Source organism: Amborella trichopoda, chromosome 8 (assembly GCF_054954075.1).
Source record: "Amborella trichopoda isolate Santa Cruz 75 chromosome 8, AtrichopodaSantaCruz75HAP2 v2.0, whole genome shotgun sequence".
NCBI lineage: Eukaryota > Viridiplantae > Streptophyta > Magnoliopsida > Amborellales > Amborellaceae > Amborella > Amborella trichopoda.
In genome coordinates, this window is record NC_142343.1 from 14,922,812 (window position 1) to 14,937,774 (window position 14,963).

Here is a 14,963-nt window from a genome sequence, read left to right on the forward strand (position 1 = left end):
ATATAACCATTCTAAATTTTATTTTTGTTCAGAGAATAGTCTAAGAAAAAAGAGATAATCAGGCCTGCCATAATCCACTTTGCGACAGATTACTTGGTTGTGGACTCCATTCGGGAATTTGAAAGTGCAATAAAGAGATTGTTTACCAGTGAAGAGTGGTTAAATAACCGCCTCTCGAAGTCCAGTACCGGGCTAAAAGTGGACGACATAGTCTCAAATAGGAGGTTCTGGTCTCGATGTTCCAGTATCGTAGAGGCCACTGCCCCTTTGGACACGGTGTTAAGAATGATGAATGCTGACAAGAAAGCTACCATGGGCATCCTTTATGAAGGTATCGAGAGGGCCAAATCAGCTATTGGGGAAATGTAGTTTTGTTAGTAAAGTGATCGAGAATATAGAAAGAAAGTGGAACACCAAATTTGGACGTTCAATTCATGCAGGTAAATATATATTTATATCATTAGCGTATTTCATTATAAATTATTTTTTTATGAAATTTTAAATGACATTTATCTATCTATATATTTTCTAGGTTACTACTTCAACCCAAAATTTTTCTATTTGACACCTGAACATCCCCACAAAATTATGGAAGGGGTCAGATACATTATTGCCAGGTTGGAGAGAAGTCATCGAAACCAGGTAGCAGGAGTACAAGAGGTATTATTTAATATTTGGGTAATAACTTGATTGAATTGTTATATTTGTGAGGAATAATGCACTAAACCGAAATATTTTGTTTTAGCTTGCTATGTATAGGGATGCTATCAGATCCTTCGGAACTAGACTTGCTAGGAATTCTTGAACTAAGATGGATCTAGGTTATCCCCTAACTAATGTTTTGTTTATTCATATATTTAATCTTATGAATTGTTCTTGCCCTTACAATGTTTTTTGCATTTAATCTAGCTGAATGGTGGGAGACATATGGTAGTGATGCACCTCACCTAAAAAGGATAGCAATCAAGGTGCTCTCGCAGACATGTCTTGCTACTGGCTGTGAGCGAAATTGGAGTACATTCCAACGGTTGCACACTACTAAGAGGAATCAACTCACTTCTGAGAAGCTTCATAAACTAGTCTATGTTCATTACAACTTAAACCTCCGAGAGCGACAAATAAGAAGGAGGCTTGAAGACTATGGGTCGATAGACTTGGACACAATATTTGCACAAGAGAGCGTTCCTTGAGGCTATCGGTGAGGAAGATCTTGAAGAAGGTGATGAGCAGCATGAAAGTGGAAGCTGCCCGGCAACATATCCACAATTCGTTGGAGATGTCGGTGATATTGCACCTAATGAGGGAGAGTGGGAAGGGGGTCTAAGGGAAAATGAGAGAGAATGGGAAGGGGGTCTAAGGGAAAATGAGAGAGATGATGATTCTGAGGCAACCCAATCCCAACCAAATTATTCACATATCAAGTCCCAACAACAAGAGGGTAGGGATGTACACGATAGTGTAGGTGAGCATGAAGAATGGACAAGCTTCATGGATTTTGGATTAGGACCACAACAAAACACAAACACTCAGGGATTTGGGTGTAGTCAGGTGCCCACTAATTTGGATGATTCGTTTTTAGAACGAGTCAATGAATTGTCACGCGAATTCAATAATGGCACCAGCGTGATCAAGATGAAGAACGACGCCGTCTGTCATTTTATTTTTAGATCGTATGTTACGAATTGTATGCTTTATTGTAGTCCATGTATGATGATATACTTAATCCATGATAATTGTATGTTTATCCTTTTGTGTTATGTAAATTAAATGGTAAATAACAGGTCATGCAGGGAAAAAACATATCAATATTCACATATTCACGCAAAGAAATGAAAATTCTTAACGAAGTGCCCTCATTTCTTATTGAATTCCTAAAAAGCAACATTTATAATGAATTTTTAATAATTTTTTCGATTTTTTTTTAAGATTTAATCCAACCGATTCAGCCGATTCTTTATCCGGATCACTTATTTTCCGATCCGAATGGGTTTTTGAGATGCTTGATCCGGATCACCGATCTGCTTTTTAAACCACTGGTTAAAGTTGTTTGTTTGAATGCCATTAGATGGTGTAGAAAGAGATGAGTGTACCTTGGAATTTAAGGTCTTTATGGAATGAAATGCAGGATATTTGCAGGGATCAGGAGATTATTGTTGAGCATGTGTAGTCAAGACTTAATTAGATTTTAAAATTTTGTACCGTAAACTTTGTATTGGATTCTTTGTATTTGGGATTTGTTTCATGTGTATATGCAATGTTGGTTGCATTTTGTTTGCATCTATAACAATGCACATATAAAATTGAATTGTTAATGAAAATATATTACATTGACATAGAGAGAGAAAAAAAATTTAAATTTACACGAACTTGATTAGCGTTTTTAGATGCCACTATTTGGCGATCTAGACCGTCGAATTTTCTCTCTTATGTTACTTCATGATGTGGCACAAATGCCCTACTCTAGGGTTGTAACTTTATGAGCTGTATTTTCTCTTTTATTATTAATGAAAAATAGGGTAAGAGGCCTTCTCCGCGACTGACTTACTCAAAAAACATAAAATACAAAATAGTGGACAATTATCCATCAACAACGAACCATTTTTCACAAAAATGCCACTTAAAATAATTTTGTTTTTGTGTAGAATAGATAACCCCAACCTACCTAAATAACTAGTCATTTATTCAACACTCCTAAGCTGAACTACTCACTGCTACCCTCACTCAATATTCAGTGGTGGGAAGCTGTTCATGCGTGGTGTGGACGATGAAGAAGAAGTCATATACAAGAGCAGCAAGCCCCCCTCCTAAGAGAGGCCCAACCCAATAAACTCAGTGATGGTTCCATGTCCAACTGACCACCCTGGGCCGAAGGACATGGCTGGGTTCATTGATGCACCGTCGTAGGCACCACCAACTAGTATGTTCGTACCCACTATGAACCCGATGGCTATGGGTGCTACCATTCCTATGTTGCCCTTCTTGGGGTCGACTGTAGACTAAGCCGAATGTCATCAACATCTCCATGACGAGTGCGCTCATGACGCTCGTCCTTGATGAGAGAGAAAATGCTGGTGCTTCGTGTAGATGTAGTGATAGAATGAGTATTTAAAATACAAAAATGTAAAAAATTGTCGGTCAGATGCGATATTTTTAAGGAAAAGTACCCAAATATACTATTTACTTTTGATTCAAGGAGCTCACAATGACTCTTATCCTTCAAATTTTCAAATTGGGTGTTTGTAAGAGTGCTATTAACTAGACTCAAAGTTTCAATAAAAATATTAAACTTCAATGTATTTACATATCCCCTTATTACAATATTTTCTTAGTTATATGAAAATGCATCACAACATTCAAAAACTTTTATTTTGGATGTTATGCCCAAACAATGACATATCTTCAATTATGTGATTTCAACTCTAACCGTCAATAATGATTGTGTCTTCTTTGTATCAAGAATAAATAAATCTCTTATTTTTTCATTTATAAAAGCCCAAATTTCCTAACTAGTTCCACTATATGAATTCTACTAGATAAGCTATAATTTCTTCTTTTATGATCAATAAAAATGAATATTCAGTATATCATTAAAAAAACATGCACACGTACGCATGCAAGGACGTATGCGTGCAAAAAAAAAATGCTATCTTTTCTCTAATCTACAAGGGCAAAATTTCCATTAATTAGTATAAAAATATGATATTCTTCTAGTTAACCTAGATGGCCTCTTTTTATAAATAAGAGTACTTTTCTATTTTGTTACAAATACATGGTACTAATAAGATGTTGAGGCCTGCTTTAACCGGCGGGTCCCTTCTGGATTTTTACCATGTCCATCTTGTATCATTTGATCTTTTATGTTTCATTCTTTCATTTTTATTTATTTTTATATGGCGGGTCCTTTCCAATTTTTACCATATCCATCTTCTCATTTGATCTTTCATGTTTCATTCTTTCATTTTTATTTATTGTAATGTGGTTTGGGTGGGGTGCTTGATCATGTCCAAAATTCTTAAAGTACATTGGGTTGATCGGGTTGCTTCGACTTGGCTTGGTGAACACACCTTGAACCATGATTATTTGTGATATTTTAATCTTTGAGTTTTAATTAAGGAAAAAAGTTTTTATAAGGTGTTAACCTTAAATGTATGTGTAAGGTGCACCTAAAAACCCCACTAAAGAAGGTTGTTTTTAAGCCGGAAAACGCTCAAATTGATCATCTCAACCTCGAGTTTCATAGACAAGAAAAGAAGGGGATTTCTAATACTAAAAATAGTTCATCTTCTAACACATTATCTGAACTGTCCATTTTCAAGATTCTAAAGTATTTATAGATCTGCTTGATCGTCATCATTTCTGGAACTTTAAATTTGATAGTTGGGGGACAACATTAGTTGTTCATATCATTGCAATGTTTTGCGGCACCAAAATTGCATTTTCGATATAGTTTTGAGGTGCACCTTACTTTTATAGTACAAGGTTGACACCTTATACAAACCTCACCCTTTAATTAAATTATTTTTCCATTTCAATAGGAGATACTAACCTATTTATTGCTCATTGATTGCTTTTCTCTATTAATTTTTTGAAGTTTTATTCAAATTCCATTCATTCATGCAGGCCCAGGCAACTATATTAGACTCAAAATTCATGTAAGACTACACAGAACTTTATCAAATATGAACTTGAAAACCACTTTTAAAGGGGACAATAGAGTTTTATATCAAATGCTTGAACATCACATATTACCAACAAAATCAAAATTTTTGTTTTTTTGAAATAAAATCAATCATTAGACTTAAAATTGAACTCATTTCTGATAGAACTTGCCCATAGAGAAGTTAACCAATAAAATTTAGAAACACGTATGAAAAGAGAAAGATGAAGCAGAATTACTAAAAGATCTTACCAAGCCATTAGTGGCAAACTTGAGAAGCATGCAGGCAATTGTAGATCCCAACAGGCGATGGCACGCATAAGGGTTATATTACCCCCTACAAATGCCCCGAAAGTAACTACCGGATTCGCATGGCCGCCGGAGATGTTTGCACTCACTGACCCTGCCACGATTAATGTATTAATGTAAAGGCGTGTGCTATCGCTGCTGCCACCAGGCCAGATGGTGTTGCCGCCCATTGCCGGTGAGCTTATCTCATGAGTCAGAAAGAAGTAGAATTACTTGAGTGGAGTATGGAAGATTGTGAGAGTTATGTTCTTCAATAATGTTTGTTATCTTTCTTTTTTCAATTATGAAACAATGGAGGTTAACCATGCAAATTGAAGAAGTGGGTCTGACAAAGCCAGAAAATCTAACGGGGCAACGGAGAATTACTGAAAGCCATGCGGGAGCCTTCTCCTGCAAAAACAAATATGAGTGTCGATATGCACTCGGCGAGAGCGGCCCTCAGAACGTCGGGATGAGTGGCCTCCTTGGCCCCGCCAACCGCAATCCTGCAATTTCTTTCCCTCTCTCTCACAAAATAAAAAAAAGAAATTGAAAAAGAAAATACCCAAAAAATATGGTACAAATGCAATACAACACTAGAACAGCTTCAACTATGCTCCAGTGGCTTCTCTTCTCAATGCGATCCTTGCCTGTTACCTGATAATATTTATTATAACAGGGAGAGTTAATTTTGTAACGAAAACCGGTGATTATAGACTGGCTCAAAAGGCGGTATTTTAGTTAATTTGTTCCCCCAAAATCAGGTCGTTTTGTACTATTCTGGTGCATCCTATTGAAACGGTTTCTGATCACATATCTTTATTATATTTTCAAATAGAAAAAAAATATAATACCCCAAAAAATACAATTATAAAAAAAAGAAGAAGGAAAATTATACATACCCCTTGGATCATACTTTCGAAGCATGCCCTCCTACTCCATCACTTCTTAAACTACATAACTACCCAAAGCAAACCTAAAAATTAAGAAAATAGTTTTTTTAGGACAAAAATACGTTAAATTTTTAGAGAGATAAACTGTCTCAAGATTTTTAAAAAGAGAAAATATATCAAATTTTCTGTTTTAATGACGGAAACAATCACAAAATTTTTAGAGAGAGAAACTATAATAAAAGGGTCAATAAATAAATAAATTTCAATTTGAGATAATTTCTCTGTCTAAAACTAGAAATTTGAGAGAGAGAAACTAAATAAATAAATTAAAATTTGAGATAATATCTTTATCTAAACATTGAAATTTGAGATAGTTTCTTTCTCTAAAAATTTTGAGGTAATTTCTATCTAAAAATTGTATATTTGAGATAATTTCTCTTTTTAAAAATCTAAAATTTGAGATAAATTTTTGCTCTAAAAATTTGAATTTTAGATAGTTTCTCTCTCCAAAATTTCGAATTTTAAGTTTAATAGAGAAAAGCTATTATAAATACATGGAGAACGAAAAATAAAAGCATGGGGGTATTTTTGTCTTAAAAAGCTTACTTTTTTAATTAAGATGATGGATGCAAAAACAAAAAATATTGAGATTAATGGTGCGGTTTTAAAAATAGATGGGTGGAGCAAGCATAGTCAAGGGTATCTATTATTTCGTCATTATCCTACAAAGCATAATATTTCATTTACTTCCTGTTTGTGTTTCACATGTAACAGAAATCCTCTCTGTTTTAATATACATTTTTAGGAAAAGCGTACAATGAAACTATTGGGGTACCATGAGACCATTTATCTGGTTGGATTTGGTGCTATCCAAAATCACCAACATAAGGAAATCTCATATTTTATGGGATTGAGATATTATCATATTATGTGGGATTGGGATATTCTCATATTATGTGCGATTAAGATATTCTCATATGTCGGATTGAGATATTCCCATGGATTGAGATTGATATTGATAAGTTTCCTAAGGAAAATAGAAATCCAAAAAGGATTAGGACTCTTAGATATATATTTCTTGGTATTTTGAGGTATATATAATATTAATAGGAAGTTTCCTATTTAGTATGGACTCCTAATCTTATGTATATGGGATGAAAGTACACGGAATCCGTGTGCTCAATTTCATATGGGAATGGTGGTTCCTCTAAATAGAGAGGGAACAACTAGAGCCTCTTGTACATAAGAAACAATTTCCTATTAAAGAAGAGAGCTTCCTGTGAAGATTGTGATGATGCCTCTTGTAGACTCTCGAAGATTGAGATGCTTGTTTATGGTAGAAAACGGTTCTCATTAAAATTTTTGGTTGTTTCCTTTTTAGTTGGAGAGAGTCAGTTTCTTGTTGCTCTTGCGTCTCTATTTGGTGTTGACAATATTGCGAGAAATAAAGAGAAAGAATGAAGAGTTGTTTAAAAATATTTGCTCGACTTGGGGTTTTTGTAGAAGTTTATTCCAAAAATTTTGATGTAACTTTCATTTTGGTATGGTGGAAAAAGTATGCCATACTTGGGTGCACTTTTGGATTTGTCATCTCTTATTGAGATACATTGTAGAGAGAGAAAATGCATAGAGAAAAAATAGAGGGAAACTTTGAGTGGTTCTGCCGAGAGAGAAAATTGTAGAGAAGAAGGCTTTGTAGGAGTTGAGTCTCTGGTTTTTTCAAGTAAGTTGCCTTGTAATTTTTTTTCTTTTTGATTTAGTGAAAAAACATCGATTGTCTTCTTCCGTAAATGTAGACACATACGTGACGAACCACGTAAATCTTGATTCTTTTCTATTATTTATTTCATCCTTAATTTTTGTTGCTTGTTGTTTATTTTGTCGATTCTTTTTCTCGTACTTTATTTGCCAAAAATCAACCCATCGGGTTTAGAGCTTCAGTGCACAACAGGTACAAGGTGGTCACAACTAATTTGGAATATTGCATTGGAAATTAGGTGTCTGCATTTATTCCATTGATCAAGTTCAAAGTTTAAAATAATTTTTTTTGAATTTTGTGACACACCCAAGCCATCCGAAGGTATACCTCAAGCATCACTTGGATTCCCTTTTTAGGTTGTAAATTGTCCAAATGTTTTATCATAGGCATCCAACATATGGGAATCATATTTGAACTCATCTTCTTTCTCTCTTATTATGTATATCTTTTCTTCTCTAGGCTTCACCTGCAAATAATTTCCTCTCTCTTTCTTACTCCAAAGTATTATATGAAGGTCTTATTTAAGGAAAAAGGTTATATAAGGTCACAATTTTAAAATATGAAATTAAGGTGAACATAAAAGATCTATTCGAAAATATTGTTTTGATGTTGGAAAATTCTTTAATTGATAATCTTAACAGCGAGATGTATTAATATGTGAAAAAATAAAGATTTCAAGTCCCAAAAGTAGCACATCTTGCTACACATTATCCATCCTATCCATTTTGAAGATTTTCATGTGTTTATAAATCTACTTGATTTGAGCTATTTTTAGAATTTAAAAAATCATAATTGAAGATGAAAATGGATTATAAGGTCATCTTAAGAATTTTTGACACCAAAATTACATCTTATAATGAAATTTGGAGGCACCTTTATTGGATTGTTCAAGGTTGCAACCTTAGACGAACAATAGTTAGCAAAACTCTGTTTGAAACACGAATTTTTCAAAAACTATTTGATTTTTTGAAATCCATTAAGAACTTTGAATTTTTCAAAAGATCTTTAAAAAATAGTGTCTTTTAATAGAACCGATATAAATCCGTAATTTATCTTTTTCCCCAAAACATTTTAAAAAAAATTCTTCCCTAAAACTTTATTTTATTCATCAACTTAATATTATAAGTACATTAACAATGTGAAATAAGAATCTTGATTTAACAAAAAATTTCATAAAAAATTTCACCAATGAGTTTCCTAAAAAAAAATTGTACGAAAAAATACAAGCAATGTATTCCCTAAAAAAAAAAGCAAAACAATCATATATTTCAAAATAGTAGATAGAATTAGAAGAGTAACCCAATGAAAAAGTTATTTTCATTAAACACATATCGTCCTTACAAAGAATAAGAGAGAGATCCAATGATATTAAAGATTAAGGTTGCTGGGAATTCAATGTAAGAGTCAAATTTGCTTAACCATTTTGTTGCTTTTTTTATGCATAAAGATTGATTAATTTCATTTTTTATTTTTTAATTAAGTGGTGTACACAACAAAACATTTTGGATGGACCACTATTTTACATATTTGAGTTTTTGCGTTTTCTTTTAACTAACTGCAATCTTATATTCAGGGTGTTTTATGTTTTTTGTTTTATGAAAAGTAATCATATACCTTGATTCGCAGTTCTTGTTATTTGTTAATTAGGTCTTGTGTTTAGTATTGTTGTTGTTATTTCATTTTATGATCCCAATAAATCTACAATATGTTTTGTGATGTTGCAACAAAATAAGCATTGCTGCGGGATGTATTGAAAGTTTCAACAAAAAATTGTCAAGTATTACTTTAATGACAATAGTAAAACTACAAAATTATCGTTTAATGGCTTTAATGTATTTATACAGTAGCTGCAAATCATAATCACAGATTGTGTAATCTTTACATATCCGATTTTTTCACTACGATTTTTTGAACCAATTCCAAAATATTCACGATTCTATAATTACCTTATTTTTTAGTGATCAGTATTTTTTACCCGATTTTTCCTCTAACTTTTTAAAATGAAATAAATTTATTACCAATATTTTGGTCCACCAATATTTTATTATTCCCCGACTGGCTAACTGTCATACGAACTACCCTTTATGTAATGGTAGCACCTGTGTTTTGCTATTTGCTTCCCTAACCATGTTGCTAGTGGACTTCGACGCATCCCAAATTTTCCCTTTTCTTGTGTGAAGATAACAAATTGTAGAAATCCATGCTAGCATAAATACTAACAACCTTTCTAAGAAATCAATCTATTAAATAATATTTAATCAATCTACTAAATTATATTTGATAAAAGGTGTTTAGATTCTCCTTATCTTCGTTTCTATTTTTCTCTCTTCACTTCCCGAACTTGATAACAATCTTATAAATTGATTGCCTTTTCTTTTTATAAAACGTGAAAAAAAATAGATGAAGGCTTCTTTAAAATGCCAGGCACATAAATTCATTTGTGATGTAGTATGAGATTAAGGGGGTGAAATCGCAACATATTTTCAAGGGTCCAATCCCATTCCTCACCCAACCAACCACTAGGGATACTAATAATAATAATAATAATAATAATAATAATAATAATAATAATATAGTTTGACATTTTTTTTGTTTTATTTAAATTAAATTTCAAACAAATTCTATTTATCTTTTATTGCTGTACTGTGTTTTTTGTATTTAAAACAAACACTGCGTATTTTTATATTGCTTTATCATGATTACTTCACAGTGCATGATTAAAACAACAACTACTACAAAAAAAAAAAAAAAAGAAGTAAATTTTGTTATTTTTTCAATTGGAAAAAAAAAACAGAAGCAAAATATAAACTGATATTTGAATGTATTTATTTAAATCAAGATAAATTAATCTCTAAAATTGAAAATTCATAATAACAATTTAAGAAAATTAAGAAGGTGACATAACTAAAATTTCATGAAAAAGATTTAAGAAAATTAAGAAGGTGATGTAACTCTATTCTTTTTACTTTGTCTTAATCTCGTATATACGTAATGAAAACTTAGATGCAAAGACTCGATTGCAAATAGAAAATTCTAGGGCAAAAAATGTGGTCCCTTCCTTGTTCTCACTTTGACAGGCAATTTAAACCCTCGGAATCACAACAAAATCAGGGAAATACGTCAACACCCTCTTCACCGAGCTTCCTAAATATGGGCACCCCAAATATTTTTGTAAATACTTTTGTATTCACATCATAAATTTTCTTTTTTTTTTTTGTAGAAATTTCGATATTATATTAAAACTAAAACGAGATTACAGAGTCAAAGACAACTGTCTCAGATAAAAAAGTATCCCTTTTGGCAAGAAAATCAGCCAATACATTGGCTTCCCGATAAACATGCGCAAAAGAAAGGTTAAGAGGTTTAGAAAGGTCAGCAACACAGATCTCAACTCCCAAGGCGACTTCTGTTCCCCTTTTCACCAATTAATGATATTCAAGGAATCACCTTCAATAATACAGTAAGGTCCCAAATTTTTCGCCACAAAAAATTGCAGGGCATGCAAGAGTGCATAGAATTCGACATAATTTGCAGTTCCCTCCCCAAGAGGTCCTGCATACGCAAAACATATAATAAATTTTCTTTGTATTGATATTCTAGGTGAATTTTTGGGTCATTTTAAACAAAAGTACCTATCTCGCTCAAACACAAAAAAGTTTTAAGTTTAAAGCAGGTTCGACCCTTGGATGGCCGGACCAAACCCAACTTCAATAACTTTACCCAAGATGACGCAAGCCTTCAAACTAAAAGCCTTTAGAGGGGCATTTTGTCCAAATTTACTTGTGGGGTCAATGCAAAGAAAAACAGTTACAACATTTATAGTGGGTATGAAAGAGTTCGAAGGGATCTATCTCTCGAAAATTCAAAATGGGGGTATTTATATAATCTTTCGTTTTAAAATTTGTTTTTTTGCCCTTTAGGTATACATGAAGACTGTGTCCTTTTTTTTCGGTAGGCCAGTGGTAGAAGTCGAACTTGAGATGTGCCATTCCTAAAGCTACTAAACACTTAGCACAATTCTTATGTGAAGATTTCTTTTACTTGGGAGTGGGGTTGAGGTCATGGTGGTAGTATCACTTGAGTTTCAGTTATCGGTCTAAATTTTCATTCCCACTTATGCATTCAAAAACCACTAATTATTTCTAAAAATCAGTAAGGGCTTGCATTCCCCACTGATCTTCCCCCAAAAAAAAAAGACTACATTTAGCTTATTCAATTTATGAAACCATATTGATCATTTCACCTCTATCCAATTTAGGAAGCTCATATTAGTCCTTTTGATCCTTATATGATGTGAAAAGAAAGTATATAGTTTTTACCAGGTTAATATGGAAAGTATATATTGTAATTTGTATTTAAGAAAAATAGATATAATATATCGTATTTATGGTAAGTCTGAGTATAGTATAGGAAATTGTGATTTATTTGTATATTTTTTCATTTGTAATTTTTCTATAAAAGACAAGTTTGTATATTACGATTAATGAACACATGGAGTCTCTTAAGAGAAACCTAAGACTTCTTCACACGGTCTCAGAGTCAGATTCATCTTTATTGTTTATATTCCTGTATGGTCTAGTAAGAGACTCGATCCTGTTCTTTTCTGTATGATCGAGTCCATTGTCTTGTTACACGATCCTATCTGTCTGTCTGTTTCCATATTCAATTTACCGTTGGGAAAGTTCGGTCTCAGAATTTTATGCATTGATCATTTTTTGTTATCTACCTTTATTTAACTTTTTCTTACATTCTATTTTTCTTCACTTTGTTGTCCTTTGCTTCTCGGTGTATCACCTATCCTTTGCTACCTATCCTTTGCTTTCAGAAAAAAAAGAAAAAAAAAAAAAAAAAATTTGCTTCCCCTTTCCTCCATTCAATTTGTAACTACTGGTGCAAAGCATGGTCTTTGCAAGCTCCTCTTCTACGCATCACGCTGTCTCCTGCAGCCATCCCCACATTGGCTGCTTTGTCCTTAGCCTCATACGTCTTCCCTGCACTCATTGTTGTCACTTGGTAACAGTCCCAAAATCAGCAGGGATCTCATTATTCATTGCATGCATCAGACCCCGTATATTGATGCTCTTGTGAGTTGTTGTCCCATGGTTTTTCTAGAAACCCATTCGCTATTGCTATTTTAGTGCCACATTGCTATGAAGGGTTTCCATCCGAGACAAATATAACACTCAGGACTATTTTGCTTTAGGCAGCTCAGAGCCATAGATTTTTCTAAGACCTACATCTTGATTTGAAACCCGTCCGGATTTTTCTTCATTTACAACCTTGCTAATTTGTATTTATGTTAAGTCTGGGTATAGTATAGGAAGTTGTGATTTATTTCTATATTTTATCATCTTTAATTTGTCTATAAAAGACAAGCTTGCATATTCATACAATGAATGGACATTGTATTTATGTTAAGTCTGGGTATAGTATAGGAAGTTGTGATTTATTTCTCTATTTTATCATCTGTAATTTGTCTATAAAAGACAAGTTTGTATATTCATACAATGAATGGACACAAGGAGTCTCTTTAGAGAAACTCCATACTTCTTCATATATGATAGTCCCAACTAACTTTCTTTGTCTTACTCTAATGGTTCACTTCTACACTTCTATTGCGTGCTAAAGCAATTACGTGCTTGTCTACCTCCTTTAAAGCCATTTTCTCTTTTCTGGTTTCCCTATTTATGAGAGAACACACGTTTAGTTGGCTCCTGCAATTACAAAGCTTGCGAAACACTAGTTACCAATGTTGGACCCCTCTCCATAAGTCAAGACTAGATTTTCTAGACAAGTTGAGGTACACATGTTTTTACATCCAAAATCTTAGAGAATTTCAGATGATACGCTATCCACAAAAGTGATTCAATCTCACTCTATATATGCTCTCTATTGGCTTTGCTTGATGGATTGGACCACAAGCAGCAATAGATCTGATACCTTAAATAGTTTTAAAGAGAGAATAACTTGTTGAAAGAAAATTGTGCCCCACATACATGGTAGTCTCTCAATTGCTATATTTATGATATAGGATTGTATGCTATGAGCCCATTTACCATTCTCACAAAGAGGTCAAAATCACTTTTAACCATTACATGTCAAATTGGATGACTTGGGGATGTATCACAAAGTTTTTAATTTTTTCTTGAACTTTGTGTCTGGTCAATTACACACTTACGACCACAAGACATAAAATCTGATGGACAAGTGCGATTGTGACCTCACCGTACTAAAAGAAAAAGGTCTCTTTGTATACTTTTCTATATCATATGCTACATGCTATTTACACTATCAATGCATGCACATAATTTCCTATTTATTGCCCAAAACTAGGAGACAATTACATTTTTCAAAACCAGTAGTGATAGCTATTTTGATGATCAATGGTGGTAGCACCACTTGTGCCCTAACTAAAGTCAAGATTTCCATTTTCACATAAAGCATTAAAAATTCACTAACTAATTAAAAAACGAGTAGAAGCTCGTCATCCCCACTAAATTACTCAAAAAAACTTACTACTAACACACCTTGAGCCAATGGTTTTGACACTGCTGTCACCATGCTTATCCATAGGACAAGCAATGCTTCATGTTCACTATTTTCCTATAAGAAGAAGGCAGGAATTATGACCAAGAGTGTGTATGCAAGCCATCTTCCACAGCCGTCTTTGAAACGTACCAATGATACAATGCATCCAATGATTTGCAAAAGTGGGAAATAATCAATGGCAATGGTGACTGTACTCATCCTTTTAAACGTTATAATTCATTGAATTGAATTTCACAAGATTCCAACAAGCTATAAATAGGTAAAACTACCAAATAGACTTTCTGTGTAATGTGTGGGGGATTCATTCATGGGCACCTGTGGAGATATCTTGCGGAAATTGTGCATAAAACTTGGTAGGCAAGAGCCCACGTGAGCAAGCATCACATGTTTGGCATTTTGAATTAACAAAGGGTGGCGTGCACCAATGATCATTGGTGGTTATGTCGTTTCTTTTTTGATCCTTCCTCGTGGTCTTCTTCTAGAGAATGAAATTCAAAGTAACGCCTCTTTTTCTTTTTCTTTTTTTTTTTTTTTTTTTTTTTTTTTTTTTTTTTTTTTTTTTTTTTTTTTTAAGTACTGGCATTTTGGATTGGAGAATGAAATTCAAAGTAACGCCTTTTTTTTATTTTTTTTTATTTTTTATTTTTATTTTTTATTTTTAAGTAATGGCATTTTGGATTGGAGAAAAGCTTCAGTGGATGCTGTGAAGCATGTGGAAACGTGATTTTTGCTAGCATAGGGAGTAGCGGTGGCACGGGCACGGGCATCACTGGCCCTAGTCCCTAATCCTTACATTGTTGGCCCTAGCCTCGCTGGG

The 14,963-nt window shown here is 33.3% G+C and overlaps 1 pseudogene across 1 annotated transcript; it reads right to left on the reverse strand.

Annotated features, from left to right (window-relative positions):
• Positions 1–2,622: 2,622 nt before the first annotated feature.
• LOC105420643 (aquaporin TIP1-1 pseudogene) lies at positions 2,623–5,552 on the reverse strand (annotated as a pseudogene). The gene is made up of 3 exons (XR_016061302.1): positions 5,333–5,552; positions 4,897–5,146; positions 2,623–3,074 (listed from the first exon to the last, which is right to left on the reverse strand). The product of XR_016061302.1 is annotated as an aquaporin TIP1-1 pseudogene (transcript).
• Between the last annotated feature and the right edge of the window lie 9,411 nt (positions 5,553–14,963).